This window comes from Lagopus leucura, unplaced genomic scaffold (genome assembly GCF_019238085.1).
Source record: "Lagopus leucura isolate 7727_CA_CO unplaced genomic scaffold, USGS_WTPT01 Super-Scaffold_100036, whole genome shotgun sequence".
NCBI classification, from domain to species: Eukaryota; Metazoa; Chordata; class Aves; order Galliformes; family Phasianidae; genus Lagopus; species Lagopus leucura.
This window is the reverse complement of record NW_024962285.1, coordinates 4466687-4480403: the sequence shown is the minus strand read 5'-3', so window position 1 is coordinate 4480403 and position 13717 is coordinate 4466687. Positions and strand designations below refer to the sequence as shown.

Genomic DNA, 13717 nt, shown 5'->3' with positions numbered 1-13717 from the left:
ATACCCCCCCCCCCCCCCGGGGGGGGGTTTTTTTGGTGGGGGGGGTGTGGTAAAATACAAAACCCCCGGCCCCCCCCCCCCCCCCCCCCCCCCCCCCCGCCTCAAAGCACAGGGCTCTGGGGCTGCAGCCCTGCCCGAGCTCCCCCTCCATCCCAGACAAACCAGGTGCCCCCCCGCACAGCTCCTGTCCCCCTGCAGAGCATCCCCTTCCCCACAGCAAAATAGCAGCGGCTCTCCAGTGTTGCAAAAATGCTGAAACAGAGTTGCCTGGAAAGCTGGGTGTAAAAAAAGCTTCTGCCTGGAGTATCAACATTGCACAAGGAGGGCATGAACTGGAAGGTGCAGAAATTACTCAAGAAGGAAACAAGTTATTTCCTCATTCATGAGACAGTGAGGTGTGAGCCCTCCTGACCGTGCTCAGAAGCCCCACTGCTCCATGTTTTCAGTTTAGGCAGGCCAGGATACCTGGGAGGAGGCATGTCCAATCCTCCTCCGTGCCAGTGGGACCCCACAGCACACACAGACCTATCAGATGACACAGAGAGGTGAGACAGTGTCACATCACCTTGCAGCATCCTTCCAGCATAGGGCCCAAGGCAGCCTGGCAAAGCCCAGGGGCATAACCAAAACACATCAGATGTGGATTTTTTTCATGGTAAAAGATACACCGAGTGTTCCAGACCTCAAAATAATTTTAAGCGCATACGCCAGGACTGAAATGAAGCTGTTCTCCACAATGAAAAGCAGAGACAGAGAAACCCAAAGTATCACCTTCCCGGATGTGCTTTCAGCTGCGTTTGTATTTGGTCACAGTGGAAGCCACATCAGACTTCCCAAGGCAGGCAGGAGGGCAGAGTGAGGTGCAGGATAAAAACTCTCCAAAGGTGACACCCACCCATGGTGCTTCTGCCACCCATTCGTACTGCACGACTGCATTCTTCTCTGTGATGATAGGGCAGGGAGATGGGCAAGGGAGCATACGTGCCTCACTGAAATAGCTCAGCCAGGTTGCTTTTAACTGGGTCATCCCAGTACAGCCAACAGCAGAGTCCGGGAGCAGAGTGGAAAGCAAAGAAGAGAACTGTCACTCAGCCTCCAGCAGCCACCAAGGGGCTGCCAGAGGGAAAGCCCTGCCACAGGACCTGAGGAGGACCCCAAAGCTGCCTGTGGGTGTGATCCCCCAGAACACTGTAAAGAGAAGCCATATCATGAACAGCAGGCTGTGAGTTCCTTACTGCACTGCTGGGCTTACACCAAATGTGTACTTGAGCCTCCTCTGGGTTAAGCAGGAGAAGCAAAAATAAAGCAACAGCAATGAAGCATACAGAATCAGAAGACAAAATCAGGCCAGGTGGCCGTTCTGAGAATCACAAGCCCTGCCTTCAGCAAGGCTCACCGAGGCGCCCAGCTGAGGCTGGCAGACCAACACGGAGATGTTGGCCATGGATGGAGATCTCAGAGCCTCTTTGGGAAGCCCTCCTGGGCTCGCAGCAAGTACCCAGGTGAATGGTTGGACTTGTAGCCCACCAGAGCCCTCTGGCCTTCACTGAAGAGCTGCTCTCTTGCCAGTGGGCTCCAGCCTTTGTTTGTGTTGCTGCAAATCAGGTGCAGAAGTTGACATTTACCTTCACTGAAGGTTACAGAGGGCTGTGTTTCTCTCAAGGCCACAGAGAAGAGTAAAGCAGGCTGCACAGCCCAGGAAGGGTTGCTTAGGAAGACCAGAGGCTGGGAATTTCCCCAGAGCATCTATTGCCAAATCTTGGACTTCCCTGCAAATGCTATAGACAAGCACTGCTTTTCCCTTCGGCAGCAGGAACAACTCACCCTGGAGCAAAGGGCTCTGAGGCATCTGTGGTACCATCACAGCCACTCTGCTACCAAGGGAGCCTGGGGCTCCTGAAGTCTTGGCAGTGAAGCATCACCATGCTGCACATGAATTCTCCCAGGTCACAGAAAATGGTCTCATGACTATTAAACCTATGTCAATCAGAAATCAAGCTGGAGAACAGGGCCCAGCCTTTGGAAGAGCGTGAGGGCAGTTATACTGATGCAAAGTCAGTTTGTGCCTGCCAGGAGGGATGGAGAATCCCTTAGGGATGACTCCACACTCAGTGACCACAGCACTTTCTGGTGGCTCGGCCTCCCCTGTCCCCACACTGTCCACGTCTGCTGCCCTCCTGCTTCTACTCTGAAAGCCCTGACAGAAAGAAAGATGAGGTGTCAAGGGCACAATCTGCACAAGTCAGCGTGTTCTTTGAGAACTAAAATGACCATGAAACTCAGCTCATTTTCATCATACTTATCAGAGCTCCCAGGAAGGGCAGGAGCCAGCCCTGACTTTTTGAGTGCAAACCCCTGCTTCCATGGGTTCAGCTCCAGCTTTCCGAGATATTGTGTGCTCCATCAGAAAGATAACGCTGACTCGCTCACATTCCCCAGAGACAATACCCTCTTTCACTTCGCCGGTTACCTGGGCAGCAAAGAAAATATTATTGCTTATCAGCTTCCTTGTGAGTACTAATGTGCTTCTGAATTCAATGAGAGGGCAAATTCCAATTCACAGAGCTTTTCTACCCTGGCAAGAACCTGCTCTGTTGCAAAAGAAAAGCAAATAGAACAATCCTGTATTGAAGAGCAGTAAAAACTCAAAGCCCCTTCATCCCCACAAAAACTCAGCATAAAAAGGAAGTGGTGAAGCACATAAACTTTAGGAGACGTTGCCACATTTACTGTCAGAAGACAGTCTTGAAAAGCTCATCATCTGACCTGCATGCTCAGCAGCCTCTCCCAAGACCAGAACTCTCACTCTTATGTTTCACAGGAAGAAGTTTCCTGCTGCCCAAGGCCAAGCCAACCCCTGACTTTCAGGGGCCAAAGTTCAGTTCCCCATTAAAAATAGGCAGTCGGGTCCAGCAGCCTGCCATCTTGTATGACAAAGTAAGGATGCTTGACCCCGCTGCCCTTTACCATGAGGTCTGAGCATGCTTGAAGACTTCCATGGCACGTGGGTACCTCAGGTGCATCAGCTGGCACAGAGTTAAATCTCTGCCCTGTATCTGGTATAGGGCTGTGTTCTGGATGTAGGAGAACGGTGTTGCTGACACCCCTATGGTTTAGTTGTTGCTCAGCAGCGCTGCACAAAGGTGTCCTCATGCTACCCTGACAGTGAGGGGGCTGGTGCACAAGGAGCTGGGAGGGCACAGAAGCAGGACAGCTAACCCACTCTGTCCAGAGGGATGTGCCATGCATACAGTGTTAGGCTGGGCATTAAACCTGGAGGGAGCTGGCCTGGAGTGCAGCCGCTGCTTGGAGACTGGCTGGGCGCTGATCAGCAGGTGGTGAGCAATTGCTTGTGCATCACTTGCTCTGTATATTTCCTATGATTGTTGTTATTATTCTCTTCCTATTTTCTCTCCTATTTAACTGTCTTTACCTCAGCCCATGGGTTTTACATTTTTTTCCAACTGTCTCTCCAGTCTCTGGGGGAGAAAGAGCCAACAGCTGGGCTGGGCTGCCTGCTGGGTTAAACCATGACAGTAGGCCAAAGTGCAGGGGAATTTCCCTGCAGCAAAGCCATCACTGGTTTGGGGGATTTGGTCATCTTCAGGGAACCCCAAGGCCTTGGTTAGTTTCCTAAAGGAGTCCACGTGGAGCCCCCTGTGCTGGTTAGGGACCTTCCCACATCTCCTCTTTCCCACATCTCTTCTTTCAAGTCCAAGAGCTGTGGGTGCCACCAGTTCTTCTCTGCAGCCCAGAGGTGCAGAGACCTTCCCCCTTCCTTACAGCATCATCTACATAGAAAAACACGTAGGGGTCCCCAGAAATGGGAGCAGGGGGAGCTGTTCCACACATAAGCACTGCCTGTGGAAATGCTTTACAATTCCAGCTGAGGCTTTTCTCTTTGACTTGCTGATTAAATCAAAATTGACATCTCCCTGCTTTCTGGAAAATTCCTAACTCACTTTTGAACTCTCTAATGGTAGGTCCCACTTATCTGAGGCACGACAAGACAACAAGAGTGTGTGGCAAAGGCAGCTGCAGCAGAGGCAAAGGCCACTGCTCTCTACTACCGCATCACAAGCCTGAAAATCAATTTGCCATCTAGAGAAAGGATAGCCAGTCTGCTTTTTGCTCTTTTCAGTTCTTACTCTAGCTTTGATTTATGCTGGCTAAGTGGAAGGACTACTGATGCATTCCCTGCCAGACGAGACTCTGTGCCCATTCATTCACCCACTGGGCTTGGCAAATGCGCACTGCCTGGGAAACCAGTAGTATTTTTCTGAACCTGATCCATCAGAGCAGCGCAGGGCTGGTGTTTGGGTCAGGCTGTGAGCACGCGTTTGAAGCAAATCTCCTCATTTACTGCACTCCAGCTTGCATTGCAAAGCAGCCTTGCAACATGGAGACAGGATTCAGTCCAGGTGAAATTAGTGGTGCTCCACAAATCCATCTGCTAATGGGATTGGCTGGGTCAAATTAAAACTTTCAAAATGCCTGTGGATATGAAGTCTAGGAAGCACTTGTTTCAAACCACAGGTCCAACCTCTCTTGCACTGTAGATGTGCCTGCACTTAACGCAGAGGTGACCTAGGTGACATCAGTCATTGCATGCCTTTCTGACATCCTTCTCTGATCTTCAGCCTTGCCCATCTTCACATGGGACTGTTTTCTTGACCTCCCCTCCTCCCAGTATTGCTCTGTTTGACATTGTTTATGGATGTACTTCCATCTCTGATCATTTTCTTCCATATCACCCCACAGCTACTGCTCTCCTCTGTAACCAGTCCCCCTCTTCACACGTCCCATCTATCAGCAATGAAGATCATCCTCTCTTTGCATACAGTGCTTACTTTCCTACATGCTTCATTCCTGACTGTCCCCATCCCTTCACACATCTCCGGTACCAGATTTAATATCCTCAAATCTCTGTCCCTCTGCACCCTCCCTTTCTCCAGCCCTTCCAGCTGAGGAGCAGCCCAGCCCAATCTCTGTGTCCCAGCCAAATTCCACCCTACAATCTCCCCGTCCCTCCCTCTGTGGCTGCCACTTTCCAAACAAGCCTATTTCTCCACCTTAGCTGATACCCAAAGCAACATTATTTTTTGTTTTTGAGTCAGCTCTGGACATCTGTGCCTTGGGGACTTTTTGAGCCAAGGGCTTATCTGTCTGTTTAACAAGCCCTAATGGATTTTCTGCCTGCAGATTTGTCTAGCAGTCTTTTTTTGAACCACATCCTCAACATCCTGTGTCAGTGAGTTTATCTGTATCCTGTAATTCTTGAACATTGATAAATGGAGAAACAATCGCTCCCTATCTGAGCCCTCCATCCCATCATCCTTTTCAAAGGCCATATGCCATCTTCCCTCTCAGGCACACTTTTCCCAAGCCGAACTTGTCCCTCACTGCCTTTACTCCTGCACTGCTGTTGTGGTTTAATCTGGCAAGCAGCTAAACACCATACAGCCTTCTGCTGGCTCCCCTGTCCCAGTGGGATGGGGGAGAGACCTGGGGAAAAAAGGTAGCATTCACAGAACTTCAGTTAAAAGTGAAGTCAGAAAAGAGAGAAATAAGAGTAATAGTGTATTTACAAAGCAGGTGAGGTACAAGTAATTGCTCGCCACCTGCCGATTGTTGTCCCCAAGCAGCAGCTGCCCACCCACCCATCCATTTTCAAGCTTATTCTGCATGGTATCATATGGCATGGAATATCCCTTTGGTCACTTTATGTCAGCTGTCCTGACGTGGTCCTGCTGGGGAGATGCTTTGGGAGTGATGGTCTTTGAATCCCAGAGGGAAGATGAGCCTCTGCAGGATGGCAGCAGCTACCGGTGGGCTGAGGGATGCCCCCTGCTTCCAGAGAATGCTGTTCTGCAATGGATGACATTATTTAGAAATTCATCCTGTTCAAGCTGCTAGTTATGCATTGTTTTGTGGAGCTCCTGCCATCAGTCCTCCTCTTTGCTGCTAAAAACACACCTCATTATTTTCCAAATAATTAACAACTTCCTCTTCCATTTACTGGGTCATGTTCTGATTCGTCAGACTGAAGGAACAATTATCCAAAAAGATAGTTGAGATTCCTTCTGTTTTAAACACCACAGGAGCCAGGAGCTCCCTGAAACACAGCCTGGCCGCCAATAGAGATGAAAGCATCACACTCCCACTCAAGCATTTACTTACAAGAGCTCAGGGAAGTGCCTGCATTTGCCAGCTTCAAGAATCTGTGTGCTTGACAGGACGCATCACACCACAGCTATTGCACAGGACCTAGTGTACAGTGGAGGGCACGAGCCTCAAATGGACACCATGGGCTGTGAGGTCAGGACCATCAGGACTTCAGAGACTTTCCAAACCCCAGCTCAGGCTTTTGACACGTGCCATGATTTTTAAGACTGTGGAGCACTAAACTTCAATTGATCTCTGCGGAAGATGCCAAGCTATCATTAGCGAGATCAATCTTTTCAATTAAGACTTCAGGCATCAGTAACTAACATGAAGTCCTCTGTAAAATCGAAGGGAAACATGAGCCACCAGCTTGGCTGCGGGTGGGAGGTGTCAGACAAGAGGCTCTGATCCTCCCTGACTCTAAGGAAAAAAGCCTCTGTGCACAGGAGGAGCTGGAACTAATGAGAACATGAACTTGAAACAGTGCTATTCTGATTTTTTGTTCCACTGTGTGTATTTTGGTATCCAAATTAAATTAGAGAAAATGGCAGAGAAAAATAATGTAAACTAATTACATTTAAGTAGATGTTAGCAAGACAATCTTTGACTTCTATTTGTCTGATGCAATTAAAGAGCTGTCTGGGTTTTCTGTGCCTATTATCCCACTGTTTCTTTGCCAGCACAGGCTTTTTTCGCAGGCCAGGTCGAATGGAAGAAACCAGAGGATCAAAAAGGAAGATTGGTCCTTCCTGGCATCTTTCATGTAATCAGATAGCCTTCACAACAAAGTCAGTGTGAGCTTCCTTAGGAAGGAGTGCTGCAGATTTGCCAGCGACTGAGGCACAACAGCAGTTATGCTTTTCTAAAAGCCTGTGTAACCACGACCCAGCAGCCCTGACGAGCCTCCCTTCCCTCCCCACTGCCCTCCCTGTCCATGCACAGCTCCAGGGGCTGCGGGAGAAACAGCAAGATGCAGCTGCTCAGCCTGTCCCGCTTTCCTGGAAGTTATCTAATCAGGTTCCATGAACTTTGCCTCAAATTCAGTCGTAAAAATACCATAGGCACCGTGAGTTGCTGCTGCTTTATCTTCCTTATTGTCCTCCTTGGCCACTTTGCCCTGCAGTGATAGAGAGATGGTGCAGACAGGTACACAAGACCATTCCTCTGCAGAGTGAGCATCCATTCCCTGCATACCAGAGCAGAGGGCGAGCACAGCCCCTGCACATCCCAGAAGGGTACCCCATCCCTGCAGGCATTCAAGGCCAGGCTGGATGTGGCTCTGGGCAGCCTGGGCTGGCGACCCTGCACACAGCAGGGGGGTTGAAACTACATGACCATGGTGGTCCTTTTCAACCCAGCCCATTCTACGATTCTGTGATTCTATGATGCTATGAAGAGAAACGGACTGAGAAGCCAGACTTCAGGCTGTGCACGGCAGTGTGCAATGCTGGGTGAAACAAAGCAGGAAGAGAGAAAGGGAGAATGGCCTCCAGGCCGCGTGCTGCCAGTGGTCCTTCCATGGGCACTGGTTGTGTTTGAGAAAGATCTTTGCTTGGCTGTGAGTTGAGAAGGCCTATTTGCAAATGTCACAAATTGCCTTGGGAAGAGCAAACGTCAGCATTAGCCTAGCACAGCCCTGCGAGCGTCTTTTCAAAATGGAGAATTGCTGGCAAGCCTGTAATACCGCAAAGGGGAAATCCCTGGAAATACCAGGCCATGTTGGCTCCTCTTACCAGCCAGCATCACCCTGTGTGTATCAAACCCCCTCGGCCCACAGAGCCTCCTGGATCACCCCAAGGTCTTTCCTGTTCCTGCAGCGAGGAGGCAGAAGGCGCGCCACTGTAATTGCTGCACGCTGCCGGCGGTTTGCCCCAGCCAGCTCTGCACAGCCTGAGCTGCTCAGCTTGCACCTGTGGGAAGCCAGGGACACCTGGCTGTGCCATGCAGCAGGAGAGCAGGCTGCTGGCAGCCCTGCCTCCATTTGGAGGAGGCCGGTCTCATCCAACCAACGCAGCTCCAGCACAGCAAGGCATCAGCCCCACAGCCTCTGCAACAACGGCTACAGCATCCCTGCCAAAAATTACCACTGCGGTTTGAAAGTGGAAGACAGGAGAATAATGGGGGGGGGGGGGAGGGAGAAGCAGAAGGAGGAGGTGTTTCTTTGTTTTTCCATTGAAGCTAACACACCAAATATTCTTAGAGAAGAGCAGGGGACAGAGTACAGACTGTGCAGAGGTCCCCCTGCACCAACCAAGAGCAGCGGCAGAGAACTGTTCTGGGCTGGTCTCCTTCCACCCTGTTCCTTCATAGAAGATCTCTCATGCCTTGTCACCCTCTGACAGGATCCCCATGAGATCCCCACTCGAGAAACTGGGGGAATCTGAGAATAAGGGGGTTACAGATAATAAGGCAGGCACTACAAGACAGCTCCAGGGACCAGCAGCATCCCAGTGCCACATATACAGCACAGAGCCAGACATCCCCAAATCCGCTCATTATCCAGCTCCTAATAACGTTACCAGGTGCACAAAAGTTCAAGATGTTATCCACTCACTTAAATGTTTCCCAGGGGACAAATCAGTGCATTCAAGAAAGAAAATATCATGGGCACAGAGTCAGAAAGCCATCACATCACCAGATAACAACCAGCAGGGAATCCACTGCCACGGACACCTACAGGAAGCAGGAGGGCAGCACTGCCCTCAGGGCACCGTGGATGCTCAGCGAGGCACGGCACATCCCTGGCCTCCCCAGCGCAGCATTATCTGCGGTGTGCCTCACCCACATGCAGGATGAGAGCATCGGTGTGACAGCAGACAGGCAGCTCGAAGATGTGGTCAGGAGGGAGTCCTGTGGCCAAAACTCCTGTCCTCAGACAATGTGGGTGCGACTGCAGACGGGTGGACCCTGCAGGCTCAGGACCCTGATGGCTGCAAGAAGCTCGGGTGGGACCTGGGGACTCGTGGAGGAGAGCTATCACAGACTGAGAACCCCATGGGCTGGACCAACACTGCAACCCCAACCGGTGGTTACCTTCTCTGTCCCTCTCTCTGTCTCTCTCTCTCTCTGTTTCCCAAGTTGTTAAGTAACACAGGATTTATTGCAGTTTCTTTTACAGTCACACACTTCAGCCGCACAGCTTAGAATTATCCATGAGAGTGGCAGTACTTCTAAGATCATTCTAGTACCGACATTATCACTGAGACTGATAACTGTGTTTGGACCTTGAGAGTTGCATCACCTTCATCTAACGGAGGCGACTGGTGAATCCGCTCACCCTCCCTCCCAGCACAGGTGGGACACGGCACCCACCCAGGGGTCCCGTCCGTGCGGTGCAGGCTGCGCTGACATCCCACAGCGCGCACTTCCAGGACTCCAGAACAAAGGGTCCGCGTTCAACCTGCCGCACGCACATACGCGGGGCTGCTCTCGTGATCGCGGGCGAAGTTTACGGATGGCCAGCCGCTGCAGGGGCGGCCAGCGCGACGAGCAGGTGCCGGGCGGGAGGGGAAACGCCGCTCCGACTCGAGGGAGCCCCGATGCAGCGCCGAGCTCCGCGCAGGGCCGCCGCGGCCACTCGGCGATGCCGGCAGGCGAACACCGCGCCCTGGGGACGCAGCCCTCGCCGAGGGACGGCCGCGCCCCGCCGCGTCCCCGCGCCTGCGGATGGCGGCGGCCGCTCCGCACAAAGCGGGGTGGGGCTGCGGGAGCCCCGCAGCGCCGCACCACCGGCACCGCCCCCGGCTTTCCCGCACGGCAGCGGCCGGAGGAGCCGTCCCTCCGCCGCCGGCCGTCCCGTTCCCGACGGCGGCAGGTGCCCGGCCTTCTCCCCCCACGCGCTTCTCGGCCCCGCGCCGTCCCGCTGCTTACCTCGCCGCTGGCCGCGGGGGTCCGGCTGCCCGCAGGGCGTGCACATGGGAGCCGCGCCGCGCCAGCCCAGCCCGCTCCCCGCCCCGGCCCGCCCCCATGCCGCGCCCCGCAGCCGGGAGGTGTCCGCGGGCGCCCGGTGCGGATGCGGGCGGCTGGCGGTGCGGCGCTTGCTTACCGCGGCTTGACGCTCCGGCGCCCCGCGCCTCCCCTGCGGGGTAGCCGCGCGCTGTCCCTCGACGTCGTCGAAGGGTCCCGGTGCGGTCTGGGCTGCGTTTGGCAGGGAAACGCCTTGCTGTCATCTGCCCACAGTCGCAGCGCCGCCGCCGCACGGTGATGCGCCCGACCGCCGCTCCCACGTCCCTTCCTCAGCTCGGCACCGGGCTGGCTCGGCGGCCCCGGCAGCGCACGTTTGTTGGCACGCGTGGGCTCGGAGCCGCCCGCCTTCGCAGGCGGCTCGCCGCGCCCGCAGAGCCGTAGCCCGGCCCTGGGGCCATGGGTGGTGCCGCGGAGCTCGGCGAGGAGGTGGCGATGCCCGAGATCAGGGCGCACGAGGTGTCCCTGGCCAGCTACCCGCGGACATCGCTCCGTCCCGTGCCCGCATCCCACAGCTATCATCGGTCGGTCGCGGCGGCGGCTCTGTGCTGAGCCGGGGGAGGACAGCCCTGCAGGACCGTGCTCTCCTGGGGTGGGATGCTGCAGTTCGGAAGCAGGAAGGATGCGGGGCTGTTGGAGCGAGCCCAGAGGAGGATCTGAGGGCTGGTCACCTCTCCTGCAGTGAAAGGCTGAGGGAGCTGGGCTTTGGAGAAGAGAAGGCTCTGGGGAGAGCTCACTGTGGCCTTCCAGGACTTGAGGGGAGCTTATAAACGAGAGGGAGAACAACTTTCTACACAGTTGGATAGTGACAGAGCAAGGGGGAATGGCTTTAAACTTAAAGAGGGGATATTTAGATTAGATGCTAAAAAATAAATAGGTGAGCCGCTGGCACAGCTGCCCAGAGAAGCTTTAGGTGCCCATCCCTGGAGGTGTTCCAGGCCAACGTGAATGGGGCCCTGGGCAGTGTGAGCTGGTGTGACCTCAGCTCCATCCCCACTGCTGAGGACAAGAGAAACAACAGGCCTGCAGTGGGTTTGCATGGAAGAAGCCTCTTGTTGGCTACACCCAATTAACACTGTCTAACGAGAGCTTGCCTGGTTTCCACCTGTCCTGCTGTAATTATTTTCAGCCTTGCAAAGCTGGACGTCACTGGCTGCAGCAGACACATGCTGGCAGATGGTGTGGAGGCACAGCATGGACTTCTGAGGCTGACTTAAACATTGCCCTTTCAAAACTGGTGGGCCTTTCAGAGTTTCAACGTGTGAGAGATTTTATCGTGTTGAAAAACATTAAACTAGCAGAGGATTAAGCAAAATACAAGTGTCGATTTGAATTTGGAACATCTATTCCCACAAGAAATTGCCATAAACAGCCCAAGCACTGCAGGCAGGTCCTGTGATGGAGCCTTATCACTCCCCTCCCCTGGCAAGGCCTTCACTCTGCTCCGTCATTCTACCTGGAAGAGAAGCCCAAGCCTGGGATAAAAATTAACCCAAATCAGAAAAAAAGAGTCCTGGGCCTGGCTCTGTCAGGGCAGCACGCCAGGGTGCAGGAGGGGATCGAGTTGCTCTGCTATGTGCTGGCACTTTTGCAAGCAAGGGATTAGCTAAGGGGTATGAAGGTAACGGTGGTTCAAATCAGGGCTGAAGCCACCTGCTGAAAACCCAGGGACTCCTGAGCCAGCAGAAGAGTTCTGTGTAGTTCACAAGTGCCAGTGCAGGCAGGTGGAACTACTGGACTCCAGTGCTCCGTCTCAAACTCTTGTTTTCCAGCCGTGACAGCTGGCCGTGGCAGCACAAAGTATCCTCATGAATTTCATGCAGAGATAACCTCTGTTCAGAACAGCCAGGATCCACGGCTACCACAGGTCTTGCCGAGGCCACCAGGACCAGCACACAGCTAAGTTAAACCTCAGGGCCCGGCTCAATCCCGTGACACCAGTGTTTCAGCCCAGCACTGGTCAGGAGCATCAGAGTTGGTAGAGCAGGAGGGAACAGGAGCAGGGGCTGTGAGAGCACGCTGGCTAGGCAGAGGCCTTGCAGTTATTCCCATTTTCACCACAGTTTAGGAAGGAAGCAGTGGTCATACACCCAGCAGGTGATTAACAATCAGAGGAACACCATTAAACGTTACGTGTGGAGCAAAACCTGTAAGTCTTAATAACAACAGGATTTTAACTATACTTCTAATTTCCACGTCATTATTTAAGAGAGGATGCTTTTCAAAAGCCAAAAGTAGCAGCAATCTGTATTTGTGTGCACACATAAATCTATGAGTCAATCAGATCAGCAGCTATAAAGAACATCCTTCTGTCTTTGGAGCTTCTCTAGTTACATGGAATCCTTTTAAAACTGGTGTGGTTATTTGGGGGTCGGGCAGAGGGTTGAGATGTTGTGGTAAGACACTGCTGAGACTTTCTTCTCACGCACAGTCGGTGTGCACAGGTGTTACTGACGGCAGTGGATCTGTCTCGCTGTTGCCCGTCTATCCGCTGCAGGGTTCTCGCTCTTCCCAGACCTCAGCTCCCATTTGAATGTAAATTCATGCTGTGTGCCGGCCTCTAGAGGGCTCTGCCAGCTCAGGCTTCTGTCATTCTTCGAAGCGGGCTGATCGGAGTCCTCGTGTCTCATACCGTATGCGCCAGGCTGCTGGGCTCACCGCTGTCCGTGGCTTTGGCTATCGCCCAGCTGGCTGAGAGCAGCACGGGCTGTGGATGCCCCGTCTCCCTTTCTCTGCAAGCGTGGATGACTTTATACACACAAGGTTTAGAGGAGGCATAATTTGCTGAGTGGGCTCCTAAAAATACAGAGCAGATGTCTCACCATACAGCAGGGCGCTGCAGGCACACCTGGAATAAAGCACCTCTCAGCAGGAAAGCAGGGCAGCAGAATCAGGATGGGGAAAAAGCTGTATTTATCTGAAGTGCTTGACCAACTCTGCGTCTGTGGAGGACTGAGCTGCAGGCCCAAGGGATGGGGCAGCCCCAGGGCAGAGGAGAAAGCTATCAGATCTCATCTGCTAGAGGCAGGAGGGGCACTTCGGTGCACTGGAGGCCATGGAGGCCAGCAGCTAATTCAAGAAATAGTAACTTTTTGTGTGTGTGTGTGTGATCTAGCCCAAATAGTTTCACCCCTAATGTGCCATATTCCATGCGTCAAAGCAGCACCCACACTCAAAACTTGGGCACAGCAAAGAGGAGAAGCATGCCTCAGAGGCAGAGAGGGCCACATGCTTGTCCTGGTCAGCTGTGGGTCGAAAGACTCAGCTGCCCTCAGCAGTCCAAGTTGCTATGCCATGTCCATAGCCAGCTGGTTCACAGCAAGATGAGGGCTCTCTAGTGCAAATTCAGTTTGTCACACAGATGGCTCTGCTCAAAGCTAAAGAAAGAGGAAGGGTACTTCCCAGCATCTTCCAGCCAGGCAAGAGACACACCTTGTGCCCCTGTGGATTCCCACAGGAACCAAAATAAACTGGATAGACAACTCCACCTTCCCCCGTTTCATTTCATTTGTCCCAGCCTGAGCCCCATAGCAAGATGTCCTCCAGCTTCCAGGCCTTCTTCAGGCCCAACCTGGAGAGAGCAGCATGA

The 13717-nt window shown here is 53.2% G+C and overlaps 1 protein-coding gene across 1 annotated transcript in view; it reads right to left on the bottom strand.

Moving 5' to 3' along the window:
• The window catches only part of CORO2A (coronin 2A), a 48345-nt gene extending 38257 nt beyond the window's left edge, over positions 1 to 10088 (bottom strand). The window contains exon 1 of the mRNA XM_042882913.1: positions 10036 to 10088. The gene's annotated coding sequence lies outside the window, so the exon portion shown is untranslated. The remainder of the gene's footprint in view (positions 1 to 10035) is intronic.
• Between the last annotated feature and the right edge of the window lie 3629 nt (positions 10089 to 13717).